This window comes from Haliaeetus leucocephalus, unplaced genomic scaffold, assembly GCF_000737465.1.
Source record: "Haliaeetus leucocephalus isolate CR32 unplaced genomic scaffold, Haliaeetus_leucocephalus-4.0 Scaffold228, whole genome shotgun sequence".
In the NCBI taxonomy this organism is placed as follows: Eukaryota; Metazoa; Chordata; class Aves; order Accipitriformes; family Accipitridae; genus Haliaeetus; species Haliaeetus leucocephalus.
Genome location: NW_010972664.1, coordinates 7,956,483 through 7,974,371, shown reverse-complemented (window position 1 = coordinate 7,974,371; position 17,889 = coordinate 7,956,483).

Sequence of the window (17,889 nt, the reverse complement as noted above, 5' to 3'; positions counted from 1 at the left end):
TGGGGGTGGGGTGGGGTGGTCTTAGCCCTGGGCACTTTGCCAGACTCGAGCTCAGGAAATTGCAGTCTATCTAGGTAAAACTCCCCTATAGTTTAAATGAAAAAAAGTATTCATCTCTTACTGTCTTACAGGGTTAGTGCTGTGTTTCTCTGAAGCCTTAAACAGACAGTACATTCTAGCTGGAGAGGTGGTTACAGTTGCTTGCTGGGAGAAGAATTTTTAATGCAAAAACTGGGGTCTTTTTTTCATTTTGGGGACACTTCTAATTGCAAAATGCTGTATACATTTTAGGTTATTGCAAGGCTCAAATATGTGGATCAACATACAAATGTAAGTGCAAGGAAATATGCTGGTGTGGTGTTTGCGCAGGGGGCAGGCAGCTACCAAAGGCATGGTTTTTCTGTAGCAGAAAAATAAGGACCGGTATTTCAGTCTTGCGCGTGTGCATCTGGGGGCTGGATTTTGTATGTTTAGCAGCAATTGCTTTTGTAAGCTGCTGCTAAGGCACGTAACTGGCCATGTGCAATTGCAGTAATGGAATGTGAAAATGCAACTACACACAGACCCGTAATCTTGCATGCAAAATACTGCTGGTCTAGTTCTCCAGGTACAAAAAAAGGTCTGAGATTGTACTTGCCTTTCCATTTAACTGTGTTCACCTGCATTTTTCAGGTGGCAGCTGTGTGTATGGAGTGCTGAATGATTATCCTTGCTATTTTTGCTTCAAGAGGACGGAGGAAATTAAATCATTACTAGTGATCGAGGCAGTACATGTGTCGTGGTAAGCGCAGGATGAAGTTGGGGGGGGTGCAATGATAATTTTATAACTCTCTGAAATTCTGGGGAAATGCATGAGTGAAGAAGGAGAGCGAAGAGGTGAGCTTCTGTTCCCGCTACAGACAAGGAGTATTGAACCATTGAGTTGGTCAGTGGTGTCAGGATCTGGCCTTGTCTTCTGCCGAATCTGGTACTTTCAGGGTTCCCCAAAATAGAATATGCATTTGGGCACAGATGGACATGGGGCTGAATATCGACACCATTGAGGGTGTCGTTGGATATTCCTGCCCAGGGCAGTGCAGACCCCTGAAGTGTGGAGCAGGTTTCCTCCTCCTCCTCCCTCGGCGGGTACGTCTCAGCCCTGCCCTGGTGAGGCGGGGGTGGCCGGGGACAACAACGAGGGAATAGCTCACTTTCTCCACCACTTCACTCTCCGGTTTCTCTGGTGACAGCGATAACAAAGGGCTGCTCAGCATTAGGTGATACGGATCTCTCTCAGCCCACTAAACCTGAGTCCTGCAGGCTTCTCACTAGCCCTTGGGGCTTGGGTGTCACTGCCCACTCATGCCTGGGGTGGCCTGGGACAGTCCCCCTGGAGACGGAAGGCTGCACCTTCTCCACAAGGTCTGGAAGCACAGATTTCTTCCAACTGAAAAACTGTGATTATATATTGGGGTTATTTCTTGCCATCCTGGATCCTTGACTGCAGTCACTTCCATTTTGCGTGCTGCTCTTTGTAATTGAATCTATCGATGTATATTTAATCCACTTGGCACCACGGTTCGTAACTAGGCACTGCTTCCCAGCCTTCTGTCACTTGTTTTCACAATTACCATCTTTAAGTTAGGGTGGATGCCTGCCGCTCAGCTTTTCACCCGATTGCTATACTGTCTTGGAGGACCTGCACTTGCAGTCAGGTCCACAGTCAGCACAGCTCCCATCCTTTGGTCTGGACACCAGCCAGGTGTGTAGGACTTGGGTAATGGAAGCTAAGCCTGTTGGGTTTAATTCTCATCTCTGCCACTGATTTTCTGTGTGTGATCACGGGCAAGTCCTTTAACCTCAGATGGCCTCAGCTGACTTATCTACTCCAGAAAGGTGTTGTAATGTTTAATTACCGCCAGCTCTTCAGAAACCCCCAGGGGAAAAAAATGCATTTTATTCAGAAATGTCTCTGACCTCCCTGGCCTTTCTAAGCCATCTTGGTGGTGCTAGGAGATACTCTCTTTCCTCCCTTACTAATGTTTCTTCAATTTTTCATCTGTACATTCACCCACTCTCTCAGCTGCATGTAAAAACGCCAAGCTGTCTGAAGTCATGGAAATATTTTTATAAACTTGACAGCCACGACAAACGTTCCTCCTCAGCAATAAACAAACAAGGTACACAACCTGCCATTAACATCAGTTTAGAGCAGGGAGACCTTCGTCACTCATTGATGAGGGAATCCTAGACAATTCCTGTGCTAGCAAGCCATAAAATAGTGTTGTCTGAGGTTAGGAAAATACTGGATCCTTTGGATGCCTGTGTGCAGTGAGTAACTGGGAAGCTCTGTTTGCTCATGTGTATATGGGAGTGCAAGCAGGCATCAGGTATTTGGTTTATTCAGGGCTCTTACAAACTATATTTGGCTTGGGCGTACGTGGCATTGGGGGCTTGGTGTTGGTACGCACAAAAAGCCTGTTTTCCATAGTGGCAGTTGAAACATAAAGGTGGTACAAATTAAACTGGATAAATATTAGACACCTAAAAAAAAAAGCTGCAAATGAAAGATGTTAGCATTGCAGGAGCAGAGCCTCCGTCACGCAGCCTCCCGCACGCTCCTCTTCTCTGTTTTCCTTGCAGCTGGCTGTAAGCTGGTAGGGTTGGCAAGACCTGAACCCATACTGCAACATCTTCTCCCTGCGGGTAATTCTCCACGTAAGCACTCAGACACTGCTTGTTTTGGTGTGTTCCAGGTTAATTTACTCTGAATACGTCTAAATCCAGATCTCCAGAGACTTTGGCACTGGTGAAAAAGAGCAGGTGCCGCTCTTTTTCCTATGTTACTTTGGGTTATCTCATCTTCTTCTGGCAGGCCCTCTTCCTACCATCTTTGGGTAGTGGGCTCTCTCTGGTGTGCTCAGGAGAAGAAAGTCAAGACTGTTCTTCACCTATATCTTTGATGGAAGACTCTAAGTAGGGAGCTGAGCTAAGCTCCTTCCTACCAACTCACTCATTCACTGCCTCCCTCAGTCTCTGTGCCTTAGGTCCTCGCTTCTTAAAATGAAGATGACAACTCTTAACTCTGCTTCCACAAAACCTTTGAAAGCTAAGGAGAAAAACATGCAGGGTTTTCATCTTCCTTCTCTGGGACACTGCAAATCCCTCCTCTCTCCTCTCTCCTCTCTCCTCTCTCCTCTCTCCTCTCCTCTCTCCTCTCTCCTCTCTCCTCTCCTCTCTCCCTGCCCCCTTTTCCTTTCATTTTAAGAGTTCTTATTATATTCTGTCCCTCTAGGTCTCCTCTACTTCCATCGCTCTTGCAATCTGTCTCTCTCTGCTGTTTCCACATCCCCTTCTATTTGCAGCTCCCTTCCTTCTGTTCATGTCATTTTCTTCTCTCACCCTGTATCTTCTACCCTCCCCCACTATTCATGCACCGCACACTCTTCCTATCGCCTCTCTCTGGTTTCTCCCCCAAATTCCTCCCTTATGTGTCCCTCTGCCGTGGACCCCGTTTTGTTGTCCCTGGCCGTGTGTCCCTGCAGCCCAGCCGTGGCCGGCCGGCCAGGGCCCGAGGGAGAAGGACAGGGCGTGGGATGGGCCAGACAGCCCCCGGCCGTGGCCATGGCCCGGCTGTCAGCCAGGCAGGGTGGAGGTTGCCCTCTGATGGAGCAAGGTGAGTGAGACTCCCTCTGCTTGTGTGCTGCTGGCTTTGGATGGAGCTGCCTCGGGTCTTGTTCTGAGCTGCAGCACGGTTGTCACTTCAATGTCCGAGTACTTTATTTCTGCCTGGGAGCCCGATGAAGTCTGTAGTCTCAAGTTTGGTCTTCTGACGTCACCTTACCTCCTCGGATGTGGCCTCGTGACTTGTTCTGGTCCTGGCCCGTTGTCCTCCCATTCCCCCAACTTCCCCCTGACTCTAGGCACTCTGCTCTGAAATCGTGGGTTGTGTTCTGCCTGGCTGCTTGGAGACATCTGTGGTTGTCAAGAGGAGGGTGACTGTCCTGCTGCGTCACTCCCGGCTGAGTTCAGGGTCCTATGCTCTGCCAGGGAAAGCAGTGATGGAGAAAGGAGAGGACCAGCACCAAAGGCCTGGGGAGGCCTCTGCGTCTTGTTGGAGAGTTGTACTGAGCCCGCAAGCCAGTGCCCAGCAGGTCAGGATAACTGTGCTCTCTTCCTAGGAGACCTGTGCTTTGTGGGGGAACAGAATTACTCTTTCGACAGGACAAGAACAGCAGGGTCACTGCATTAGGGAGAACCCCTCTCCCAGCTGCCTGAGAGAGCCACCTGATCCCACGCAGAGGCTATCCTGCTATCTGATGTGGGATAGAGTTTCCTCCAAGTCAGCCAGAGTGGATGCAGCATATTTAACCACCTCCCTGCAGGAATAGGATTTTGGCTGCAAGGATCCTGGCCAGCAGTGAGAGTTGAAAGGTGGTGTTTTTTTGGATATCCCTTCATGGACTCTTTTGCCTCCCACAATGGGGACACGTGGTGTGGAGAAGTCCTTTCCCCAGGGCAGGGAGAGCTGTCTGCAGCTGGGCTGGTGGGAGAACTGACCAAATCCGGGCTCATCAGGTGTTCCTGACGGCAAGGCATGAAGAGGTCACACAGATGGCCGTGCGTTGAACTTTATCCAGTGTCCTGCAGAACAGGGCATGGCGACTTTCTGGCCTCCAGTGGAGTTTAGCTCCATTTCTGGGTAGCACCACATTTGCCCCTGCCAGGGCAGGTATCATGCTCATCAGTCCCAGGCTCATAAAAGTCATGAGCCTCAGCTCTCCTAAGCAGACAGTTCCTGATTTCTCCCTTCTGTCTCTGTAACAGACCGACCCTTCCTTAGCATGCTGAGTTGGTATCCCTTGTGCTCCATGCAAGGTGCCATACAACTTTTCCCATTTTTCCCACAGCCGTTTCTCTCCCTCTCCATACCTGCTTCACCTGTTTTACCTGCTCTTTCCCTCCCTCTCTGCCTATGGGCTAGGTCTCTCTCCAGACTCTTTCCAAAATTGTGTTCCTCTGCCTCTTTTGCCTTCCCGTCTGGCTTGCTTGGCTCTCTGGTCACAGGGCCATGAGCTGTCAGCAGCTGGGGGAGAAAGACTGTTGCAAGAGCAGGGCAGGGACCAGGAGAGCAGAGGGGGAAGGCAGAGTACTACTAGATCAGGGTCCATTGTTTGCTGGTGTCTTTGGCCTCTCCTAGGTAAGTGCTGTTAGCAACACGGCAGAAGTCCCCTTCCCCCGGAAGAGTGATTTTCCCATTGCTTCTACTACACTATTGGCAAGCTCCTGAAAGGTTAATGAAGTCATTCACTGCAAAAGGAAAAAGCACGTCTTCCCGTGTTTTGCATAAATTAATCTTGGAGATTATGGAGCAGCCCGTGTACAGGGCACAGGACATGCAGTTGTGTCCTTGAGTCTTGTCACCCAAAATGTGGCTCCAGGAGTATCACGTAGGTGATACTGTCCGCTCCTGTCCTTGCGATCAGCTTAGGTTAAAACTTGGGTAAAAAGCTGTGGCCTCCCCACCCATCTTTATTCATGTTTCATTGTGTCTAATGGGGACTGGGGAGGAGGTACCCAGGAATGCCCACAAGCCTCCCCTTCCTCCCATTGCGGTGGATCCTCGTTTCCCACAGATCCTCTTTAGAAAATGCCCTGTATCAGGTTTCATTCCCACTGGATTTTTTCTGTCTGAGAAGTACGGAAAAAATCATTCCATTGGCTTTGAATCACATGAGTGGGAGCAGGAACCAACCCCAGGAGGTAAGTGTTCTGACCTTTACTGCACTCAGATAACTGAAAATAATAACAAATAAATACATCTTGTTTCTAAACCTCAGACTTAGGGATGCGTCCCTGCCTTACGCAACAAGAGCCTGAGCCAAGGCTCTTGGGAGGGTTGAGGATACGAACCTGGCAGCTGCCTGCAGTAAGCAGCAGCCCCTTTGCTTTCCTTTTGGAAATGCAGCTGGTACCAACTCAGATATTCAGGATGGGAGGAGACAGGGCCAGTGTCCCCACTCTCCTGCCATCTTGCTGCTGGGACCCTGGGTGTTTTCCTGTGGCTAGCACTCTGGGAGAACGAGAATTTGATTATTTCTGGCCCATATCTGTTTCCTTGCACTTTCTGCCTCTTCTTTTCACATACAGGGTTGACCATATAGGGCCACACAGGGCTGGCCACCAACTGGACCTCTGCATGTAGGCAGACCCTGGATAAGAGTATGGGATTTGCTCTGAAAAAAACATGTTAAAACCCTCAAATCTGTCTGTGACTGTTTGAAAATAACTGAGGGAACCTGTCTGGAAGGAGGACATACTGAACTATGACTCACAGTGAGCTCCCCAGGTCTGGGTCTTAGGTCACTGACTCAAACCTCCATCATCCCCTGCAGATGCCTCTGGGGAGGTCCATCTGAGATGGTGACAGTAAATATTTGTACACTGCATAGTAAAGTGCTGATATGGGGCTGGGGTCCTGTTGTGCAGTGCACCGTTCAGACACTGGAAGGAGACAGTCCATATCCTGAAGGACTTATTGTAGTCCCAAATTAGAGCATTCATGATGCTTTCTCTAGTGGTTGTGACTTGATGTTCCTCCACCAGGACGTTGCTTCCCTTCCCTCCTCTGTTACGTAGGGAGTTTGTTTGCTTGGTTTCTGCCATCCAAACCACCGGCAACTGAAGAGACGCCTGTATGCAGAGCTTGGGGAGGATGTGAGGAGGTTTCTGGCACTCTGTCAGTATAAAGCATCTTATTTATTAGAGCTAATGTCCGCTAGGGATGCACTTCTGATCTAAAGCTCCTGAATTCCTCCCTTTTAACGCTAAAGATCCCATTCAGAGAGGCCCCCTGGGCCCATTGTGTGCTTCTGCTGAAAACTGCCCTGATCATACATCTACTGCTGTCTTGCTCAGTCTTTGGGTTCAGTGATCTTGTTTGCTTTAGAAGATCTCCTCCAACCCACCTCTTCCTGCAGGGGTTCCAGCAAATACCTAAATAAATATGGTTCAGTGGGCTGTGGGCTACTGTATTGCAGTGTATGGAAGCATGTGCATTTTCAACATGCAACCTGATACGTGTATGGATGCTTGCATTCGTGTCTGCTAGTGTATTTGGGCTGGAGGAGGTAGCAGTGAAGGCCTTGGCAGCTGGGAAGAAAGGAATGGCAGGCTTGCCAGGGGAGGGAGGAGAGAGTTTGGTAGCTGAGATGAAGATTGGGTAACAACTGGAGGAGGAGATCAGATTTAGATCCATGTTGCTCACTTAAGAAAATAGGAGAAGTAGTAGTACATTGTTTATTGGGGATTGTGTTATTCCTGTGCATTATTTATTAATCTTCTGCTAATGGTACTGCATAAAGAAGTGGCACTTCTACAGAAATTTCACAGACAGCTGGAGGATCAGTTCCAGGAGGTATTGTAACCAGGTCAGGTTGGAGTAGGGAATCCTGCTGGGCTCAGTTTTGACAGGCTTTGGAAAAGAGAACATTGTTCAGGAGGCATTTGGAGGGGAGAAGCAGGGGGTGTCTGTGACTCACCAGGGAACAATAATCTCTGTGAGGATAAAGGGGCAGGCTGGAAGAAGACCTGGAGACAATGGTGAGTTCCTGGGTTCAGTGGCTTCAGGATTCCAGCCTGAAGTATGAGAAAGCGTGAGAAAACTAAGTGTTTAGGAGGAAGCTTTAGGAGTAATAAAGGCAGCTGGTGAAAGAAAGCCAAAAGTAAAGAGAATGCAGGTTTTACTACATGCTGCACCTTGAAGCGGATCCTGGAAGGCTTGAATTTGAGGGAGGAGTTGGAAGAAGGGGTGTACAGAAAGAGATGGCCTGTGCAGTGAATGTGACTGAACCATTCTTGCCTCACTTGTACTGTCTGATAGCACAGACCCGCCAGTTCGCAGCCTCAGCAGATGTGACAGGCTAAGCAGAGGTGTTGAGGTACGCTGACTACCCAGGGACAGAGGTCATGTAGGTTTGTAAAGTTTGTAGTGCAGACAGATGGGTGGCAGGATGGGTGCTCCCAGCCAGTTCTTGGATACTTGTCCTTCCTTGCATTTGAAAGATGTCCAGCCACTTTGAAAGGTGGGACTGGCATTTTGGTGGGTGGCATTCTTCTTTCACTCAGTCATGAAACTGAAGTCAGCAAATACTGCAGGAGGAAATCACACTACTGGTGCAAACCATCTTTGGGTGAGAAGCAACTGTTGAAATGCTGACCAACTCGTAGTCCCCCAAAATACCCAGACAAAAATGCAGTGCTCAAAGGTTTTGTTTTTAAGCTTTGTTTTACCCACCAGTTCAGCCATGTCAACATTACTGTACTAACTAACCCTACTTAACTGCCTGCGACTGTTTCCATAAGCCAAGGGCAGGTCAAAATGGTAGTTGCCTTGGTGTCTCTTCTACCTGAGAATCTCAGCGTTGAGCTGGTGCAGAAATTTTGGGATTGGAGGGGAGGAGGAGAAGCTGCAACATAAATACAGCTTCACAGGCAGTCCTTTATTTTTCTGACTGCAGTGTAAAGCCAACTTTGTTAGATAGAGTCAGACTGTGTACATGGGGAGTCTTGTAGCACAGATGGGCTTTGCCAGGAACTCCATTAGCTAGAGTCAGCCTCTTCCCTCAGCCATCACATACAGCACAGCTGAGCCACCCTTACTAAACAGTGTTGGGATGCATTTTCTAATTATATGCAGCATTGATGCAAGTCATGCAACAAGTACATACGGCTATAGGTGTTTAAGAAGTTTTTTTTTTAAGTTATTGTAAGTCTTAACACTGCACAGCACCCTACAGCAAACCTTATTCTGTGCAGCGATTGTGGTGGTTTAGGTAGTGCTAAGTGCACTGAGAAGTTGTAACCATAACTGTGTGAGAGCAGCCTGTAGGTTTTGAATGAACCACACCATGATGGGACACAGCTCTGTTAATCCACTGTGTCTATTAGAGCAGAAGATGACTTGGGCCAACCAACCAACACCTTCAGAGAGTGTTTCTCTACCTTAGGAGAATCTGAGATGATCTGAGATCTGGGACTTCAGTTTTAACAGGGCTTATCTATTGGGGAGGGACAGTCCATTTCAAAATCAAAGTGCTGATGAGTCCAGGAATGATAAAATCACACTTGGATTTTTTTGTGTGTGTGTGAACTCCTAGAAGTCATCTATGTTGGTATAAATGAGATCATTTGGCCTAATTAGTTCCAAGCTTAATTAGCAGTAATTATCCCAACATGGGAGTAATACCCGAGTAGGAAGTACTGAGTCCTCGATTAGATAGATCTCTAATTGGTGTTACAATATTGTAATTAAAGCATGCTTATACGCCTCTGCCTCTGCAAGTGATTTGTTTTATGTCTGATTAAACAGGGAGTCCGGCAGCCTCAAGGAGGCCAGGACATCACCACTGATTGAAACAGCATATTATTCTTTGCTATAGGAGAGAAATGATGAATCACATATACTAGGAAACACTGTGGGCCAAATTAATCCTTTGAGTAATTGCTACTGGAGTTAGGAAAATTACAACAGGGGTGAATTTGGCCTCAAGTGCATAAGCTCTATCTGTATATCACACAGTTAAACAAATACTCATTTGAATGTGCAGTCTGGCAATTACACCATCAGACAAATGCAAGTAACTTAATCTGCATTTGCGATCACTGGATTGCATGGGTGAGTTTGGCTGCTGAGTGATCATTATTAGATTGCACGTTCTGCTCAAATTTTGCAGGAGGTGGTGCCATGTGTCCGGGATGCGCTATACCCCGAAAGACTCAGTAGAGTTTCAGATGGCCGTTGCTGGCTGCAGCATCCTCTCCTTGTCGGAGGGAGACCTGAAAAGTACCGCTAGGGTCACCAGGAGCACGTTGGAAATGGAGGAGATGGACAGTTAAAGTGTCCTCTTTTCTTCCAGCATTGTTACCTTTAATCTAGCCAGTCTGACCCTCCCTAGCAGAAGACACTTCAGAAGAGCAGGCAAACAGATGTTTTTTGAAGAAGTTTAAGAAAAAGAGAGTGAAACGGGAACTTTCTGAAATTAGTCAGCTTCAAAACATGAAAGCTTCCTATGTCTTTTTAAGAAACCACCTCCTTAGGAGTTGGCAAGTGCACTGCTTTATTACTTATCTGTTCGCTACATGAGTGGGCGACTGTACTTCCTGATTTGGTTCTTCAGTATAGAGAGATCATCAGCATAGGTCTGTAGAGGACAGTAACTCCTCGCCTACGGAAAGTAACAAATAGGAATAAGGATGCATGTATCTTCTGGCTGTCACAAAGGATTTCAAAGCACGTTCGAGTTATACCCGAAGTAAAACGTCAGCTTATTTCCATTTTACAGCTGCAGAAACTGAGGCACAAATCAGTTACTTCTCTTGCTGTAGCTCATGGAGCTGGTGTGTATGGCAGCACCAGGAATGTGGTTGCAGATCTCATCACCTTCTGCTTCACCCACAAAAACATCTTTCATTTCCAACGGGGAGAGTCCAGAAGGAGGGAGATGACTTGAGCAAGGAAGTAAAATACACAAAATTCTGTTAAAGCAATATTAGGGAAAAGAATTTAAACACCCCATATACAGGAATTCAAAGCAAGGGTTTCCATAGCAGCATTGCTTGGCCATATTGTATATACACTATTTTGCATTGCTCTCATGATGTCAAAGGCATATTCTAATATCTGTGTGCAATGTGTCTGAATCAGAGTTGCTATGAAACTTAAGGCTGAATTACACCACAGAGGCATATTCCTGTGTGATGCTGGGAGGAAATAATAGAACTAGGTTTTGTTAGGATTTTTCTCCAGTGATACATTTTTCTTAGAAAATTGCTGATTTGCCAAAACTGTTGCTATTTTCGGGAAAAGTTGATTCCAGTTTCATGTCCCATCTTGAAAAAAAATGGAGATAAGTTTTGAAGCTGTCAAAATGAAGTGCTTCAAGAAGGTAAAATGAAGTCTTGCATTTAATTAATTTGGTCATAGTTTCTAGGTATAAGTTTTGAAAACTATTCTTTTTCCTCTGATCAGATATAGAACAATGATTTGAAATCTCTGAAAATCTTGAAGGAATAAAAAGCATTCCCTTTCACCGTACATAGTCCCGGGTGGTCCTGGGAGTGGGGGCTGACAGGGGAGCGACTGCATCACTCTACACTATGTGTGGCTGCCTGGTGCCTTGCAGTGGGAGCGGTGGGAGAGGTTGCCCCCTGAGTACCTCTCTGCCTACCTGGTATAGGCAGTTGTAAGTAGAAAAAAATGCCTGTGCAGTACTGCTCAAATCTTTCACAAAGTCCAACTGTCTCTAAAAAACCCCAATATCACCTGGGTGTCATAAGGTTAAGCCTTTGGACCAGGAGGGTTTTGGGTGGGAGCCACTGTCTCTCACATTGTTAAACCTCCCTTCAGCAGATGATGGGATCTCAGTGAGGGGGGAGCCACTGCCTCTCCCTAATTGACACCCCACACTAGGGATGACGGGACCTGTTCTTCTCACCTCCCTATACACAGCCAAAGGGCCTCCTGTGTGGCAGCATGGCTCTTCCCTGCACTTGCCCGCTTCTGCCCCTTGCTTTCAGCGCTTCGCCTGTGCTCTGAAGCTCTTTGGGGCAGAAGGAAGGATGTTGTGCCCAGGGCTGTGAAGGAGCACTCGCACTCATGGAAAAGCCCTGTGAGTTGGTTTGGCATCACTGTTCCTGCTGGCAGCAATGTTTCCTCACTGCCAGTATTCCCAAATGTTGGGGTAGCCTGCATGCCAACGTCTCCTTTCTCCCTGCTCCATGTTGCAATTGCTGATTTCTGTGCCTGAAGAGCTGTAGTTTAGACTTGCTTTGCCATGCATTGAAGCCATTCTTGTTTAGGAAAGAAACTGCAAAAGGGGTGTGGGAGAGAGGAGAAAAGAAGAGAGCTTTTTTTTCCTATATGGCAGCAATGGATGCTGGGGATTAGAGAGAGACAAGCTGACAAACATCTGAATGAGTGGAAGAGACTCCTAACCCAAAGGGAGGAGTTGTGGTTTAGGTTAAAGCCACAAAGGAAGTGAAGGAGGTTACCACTTTCCTGTCTGTGGGCAGGAGGTTCTCCTTGTGCTCATTTGAAGGCTTAGCTCTAGCTCATTCTTCCCTAGGAACATACTCATATGTGTACTTCTTGAAAAGCATTTGATCTAGCATCTGATCTTGCGAGTGACAAACATCCCCTTTATCCACAGAAATCAGCAGGAGCTGGGAGCTAAAGAACTGGGAATCGCAGTCTAATTTATGGAGCCAGATATTCTAAAGTGTCTTGTTAAGCCACGTGTTTTGTTTGGTGCTAGAGCATGTAGTGTATTACTCCATGTGTCTTCCTCTTACGGATTCCACTCAGACTTTTTGTTGTAAATATCCATACCTCCAGGGCCTGCTGGCTCCCTGCAGATCTCACTTCTCTCTTGTTCCTGAGTGATTGGCAAATTGCATAGCCATCCTGCCTGGATCTAGCAGTCTCACGTGCTGATACAAGGCGGATTCTGAATGCCATTGGGTTCCTACCAGCATGGCCTGTGATCAGTATTTTCCTTGATTTTCACTGTATGCTTTTCTTTTAATGGCTCAGAGGCTCTAGCTGTATGCGGTCGAAAAGTTTGTTGTCTCGGCTCTATAGCTTCACTCTTCGTCTGCGAGGAGAGAGTGAGTGGTTAACCCTGGTGTGCTGCAGAAAGTTTGCCGGGAAGGAGATGAAAGAATACAGGATTGCTCTTGCAAGAGAGTGAGCCTTATCCTGAGTCTGAGGACCGCTGGCATGTAAGCCAGCTATGTGAACCTGAGCTATCAACTGGTGACTCCACAGTTAGAACCACTGTCAGTGACAGTGACTTTAGTATGTGCCGCCAGTGCCTTCTGATCACTGTGCGTTACTGTACATGAAAAGAGCATCTGAAAGGTGCTCCCTGAAGAGCCGTTATGTGGTCTCTAACCTTCCATTAACAGCTCACCTTAGCCCCTAACCCTGGCCTCGGGATACAGCAGAGTCATTTCATTTACCAGGTGTGAAAATCATATTTTGCCATGTGAGGATTATTGCTCTATCAGGTGTATTACAGTATCTGGTTGGGTTTTTGTTGTTGTTGTTGTTTTAAAAAGGCTTTGTTAGAACTACAAGATATCATTAAAGATTTATATGTGGCAAATGTGTCCTTTTTTGCAGAGTGTTTCCTTTTAGAGACCTTCACGGTATTGATTTCAAGTAGATTTTCCTCCTCTGTTTTAAAACATTTCCTTTGCCTATGGATTTTCAACATTACTCACTGGATCTGTGTGCAGTATGTTCCCCAGACTATATTATCAAGCCAAAGTCCCTTACTGCTGGCCTTCAGGGACCACTTCTGAAGCTGGAAAGACCATTCATTTGCTGTGTTCACTCAGTCATGAGCAACTAGCCAGCATTACATCCTCCTTACTCCAGGATGTATGCTGTCATCTAACTGAACTGTGGGTCTGCTTTCAGCACGTGCCAGTGGATCCCAAACCTAGTCTGGCAACAGCCTTGAGCTGTCCCTTGCTTAGAGTGAGCGGTGTTTGGATGTTTTAGATGTAAAGGGAAAACAAGCTGTATGATGGGGAAGTGAAGAAACTGGAGTGGTAAGCAGCTGAAGTTGTAAGGTCATTTGGTTGTGGTATCTGCATTTTATTGCTCGAACTCATCCTTATGGCCATTAGAGCAGGGTGCGGGGTTTCTTTTTGGAGAGGGCAGAGGACTCAGCAGGGAGGCTGGGAGTGCTGATGCAGCACAGAGCCTAGAGGAGTGGGGTACTGCTGCCCTTTCAAGGGGAAGTGTCTGTGAGGAGCAGGCTGAGGTCCACCAGCCATTGCCCTGCCTCAGGATGAGGCCTTATGATTCACGTTCTGCTGGTGGGTGAAAGAGCTCTGTGACAGCCAGCTGAAGGTGTGGGTTCAGCTGCCTTTTGGTGGATCATGTGTGTATGACATTGAAGACTTGGATTCAGACCTTATAGCATCTGGCTTATGGTATTTGGCTTTGTTTACTGTAGTGTTATAGCCTTAGGGCCACAGAAAGTGCAGCTTTATTGAAATCACTGGAGTTGTGCTTGCTTATGGCAGCAGGGAGCTGGGGACATGTTTTTTTGGAATGTGTTGCCAGGAACATAAACCCTTTTCTTTCAGAGATGCTTTGTAAGGATGGCTCAAATAAGTGCCTGGGAAACATTGTCCTAATAGAAACAAGACATGGAAATGATCAGGTCTCAGAACAACTCTTATTTCTTCCCCACATCTGTGAATTTCAGAGTCCACCATCCTAAGGCTCAGTTCTTCTCTCCTTCCTCATTACCATCAAATCTTAGTTTTGAACATCACATACACCACCAAGAGCTGGGACACCACAGGGGACACTGCAGTCTCTGCACATGGGGGAAATAGGAACCTGGATGAGGAAGCCAGCTGACTTGGATGGGACCCAGGCAGGCTGAAGTTGTGTTACTGGACAAAGCAGCAGCAATCTTTGTTATCTGATTCTTAAGTGGAAGGTACCTGTTCTTCAGCATTTAAAAATTTACAAGAGATTTCATGCTACAGCTGTTGATGCTGGATACTCATATAAAAGCAATTGCCAAAAATGCAAGTGTTTCTTAAAGACACTGTAGCCAGAGTATTACCTGCATTCCTCGCATGCTGGCTGGACTGCTGGCATTCATTTTGTCTTGGTTTGACAGAAAGGACAGGCAAAAGGTACAGGTTGGGTGTAGGAAGAGCCCATCCTGTAAGCAAGCCAAGGCACAGGGAGTGTATCCCATCAGAGTTGCATTACCAAGGCAGGTCCCCTATACAGCACCATCTCACAAGTTAAATGGATGCTCTAAAATATAGGGATATAACTAGAAAAGAAATGTGCTGTCCTAGGTGTCTCTCAGGAACTGCAAGGCAGGTATTGTAAGCAGATGTATTCATGCTAGGGAATAAACAGATATGATTTAAAATAAGCTGGCAGATTTTGTGCTCAGATGGACTAGGAACATTCACGCAGTCTGTTATTGCAGTTCAGCTGTGAGAGGCCAACACCTTCAGCAGAGAGGGACTAGCAAAATGTTTGCACAGAAGTATGTCCAGTCATGACATCTGTTGCTAAAGTGATCCAGAGTTTGCACCATAAAAGTGCACAAGTAAAAATGCAAAAGAACGAGAGTGAAGCATTTATGTAGCTAAGCCAAAACTCTCAAGTGCCCTCTAATAATGAAGACTCCTGTTTTTCTTGGTATTGTCCTCTATCATCTAGGATCTTGCAGATCCGAAAGCCGCTGATGATTACTGCAGAAGAAAGTCAGCACCACACTGATGATAAGCCGATGTCTAAACTAGAGAGCAAGGGGGGAGTCTGCTTGTTTTCTTTGGAGGGATCTCACTGTTTTATGTAATCTTTGTGCAGCACCTGTAAATCAGTGACTGGTACTTTTGAAATGTATTTTCTTCATCAAAAGCTATTTGAAACAACAGGTAGCACCTATCCATTCAGTCTAAGTTCCCTTGACATTTTAAATGACAGATAATGAAAACTGTCTTCATTATAACTCAGCAATTTCATCAGACTGTCACCAGCAAACAATGGCAAATTAAAGACTGAACAACCCTCAACTCTACACTCCCAGGTACCTGTGCAAGAATACCTGATGTCTTTTCTACAGCTTCTAGGAAATATAAGAGGTGATTTCTTAGGTGGAAAGGGTTCTGGTATGCGAGGCACTGGAGGTCAACAGGAACATGTTAAAATCTGTATGGAAACCAGTGGTCAGATGGCATAAAAATGGAGCACAAACATGAGATTGATTGTGGGTGAGAGACATGGCTTATCTAACAGAGTGCTGAATTCTGCACTGCCTTCAGTTTATGAATGGATTTAAAGCATGGTGCCAAACAGAGCATATTGCAGTTGTCTAATCCTTAGGTGACAGAGGCAGGCATGATAGTAGACAGAGCTGCATCCAAGAGGACTCATCAGAACAGCCCAGTCAGCTTGGCATTATTGCTACCTGATCTGTGGGAATTGGTCCAGGCCCCTCAATCTGAACTGCCGAAGGGAAACCTAGTCAAAGGAGCAGCTGTTGAGGTATAGTGCTAGCTTATCTTACCCTGCTAGTCTCTCCCCAGCCAACATTGCTTCAGGCTCACCTGGGCTGAGCATCAGTCACCCAGGTTCTTCCCCCAGCCCCCCCCCCCCCCCCCAATTCATAACCAGGCTACCCCCCCCAGTTAGATTAAAGGGAGACAGAAAGCAGAAGGAGCATTTCACAGTAAAACACCGTTTATATGAGAAGGCCACGGTATGGAAGAGGCTAGCACCAGGGAGTGAATTATAGGGGTCCAGAGAAGAAAGGCTGTGGCAGAGAGAGGGTTGTTATTGGAGGACACAGGGAGCAAAATGACTAAGATAAAGGATGTAGATAAATAGTTAGAAATAGTCACAGTGGTGTGATTTGGAAGGAAAATCAGTCAGTACTTCAGTCACCAGTGGTGGTCAGTTTAGGGAGCTGAGTGGTAAATTACAGGCGGGTTAGGACTCCAAGAACATCTGTGACCCTCTGAAATGCTGGAGAGAGGAAAGTTGCAGTAACAGTGAGTAAGATTCAGATCTCGTCTATCTGAGCATGAGTATCTCAAGGTGAAATAACAGAAGGAGAGGAGGCGGGAATATTGATTTCTGCCTCACAAAACAGACAACAACGCCTACTTTTTCATAGCAAGAATTTAACCATTCGCTTTAATGGGCCAGTCTGCAGTACAGTGGGGGCTTGGTTTCTTCTTTGTGTGCAATCTAGAGGGGAAATAATGCTGAAGTTATTTTTATTTTATTGTAGCCTTGCAGGAGAGACAAGAGCAAAATTTTAGCCTCAAACACCTGTGCGCTGTCTGTAGGGGCAGCTGTAGTCTGTGAGTGTAACCCGTCAGCACTGCTGCCCTGTTGTACAGCAGGCCGGTACCCTGAGCAGCCGGATGCTGGAGGAGCAGCACTGGAAGGCACAAAAAGCCTGTTATGCCAAGAGATCTGTTGTACGTGTTGGCAACAGATGACTTCTGTCTGTCTGTCTGAGGGCAGACTTAGCCTCCTTCTATTTATCCCATGAGAAGGATGCTCCTAATGAAAGATGCTTTCTTCAGCTTGGTCATGGCTTTCTCAGAAATATTCCTTTGGGTATGAAATTTTGTTTGGTTGGTTTTACACCATGAAAGTGCACATGTGCATGCCCCGGCACTGTGGGGCAGGCATTACAGAGAACGTAGCTGCGTGGCTGTGCAAGGGGGTTGCTGTCTTGGACTAGGCTCAGCAGGTGGCTGAATGGAAGTGGGAGGTGAGTTTTGCAATTTTCTGAGCTGCTGCCGTGTCTTTTTTCATTGAAGTCAAAGACGGTCATACACATACAAAGGGGAGTGTAAAGTCACGGCTGAGAATCTTAAAATGCTCAAGGGTCAGGCAATTCCACAGCCAAATTCTCCTGGTGGCACCACAGCACTCAGTGTGTGTTAGTGGTTCCCTGTAAAACATGGGGACAGTGTAATGGAGCAGTGTTCCTGGGCAAAAAATTGATTTTGGAGTCTCCTGTATGCTAAAATTTTGCACCTTTGTTTAGTATGAATTCATATTTTTCATGTATTGCATGAGCATGTTTCCCCAGATTCTGTTTACCTGATTTCCCTTCTGATTCAGTATCTCTTCTCTCCTCCTTCTCCCTTTTTTTTAATCATAGGAGATAAAGATGAGCATTTATCTCTATGGCTGTGTGGTATTTGCCTCGTACCTGCTTGTTGACTTGAAAGATGACTTTCTAAATAGGGCAAGAGCTTCCCGCAATTGGAATGTTATAATACGTGGGATTTGTTCATCGCGTCAGAGTTTTGATGTGGGATAATGTCTTGAAGGGGGGG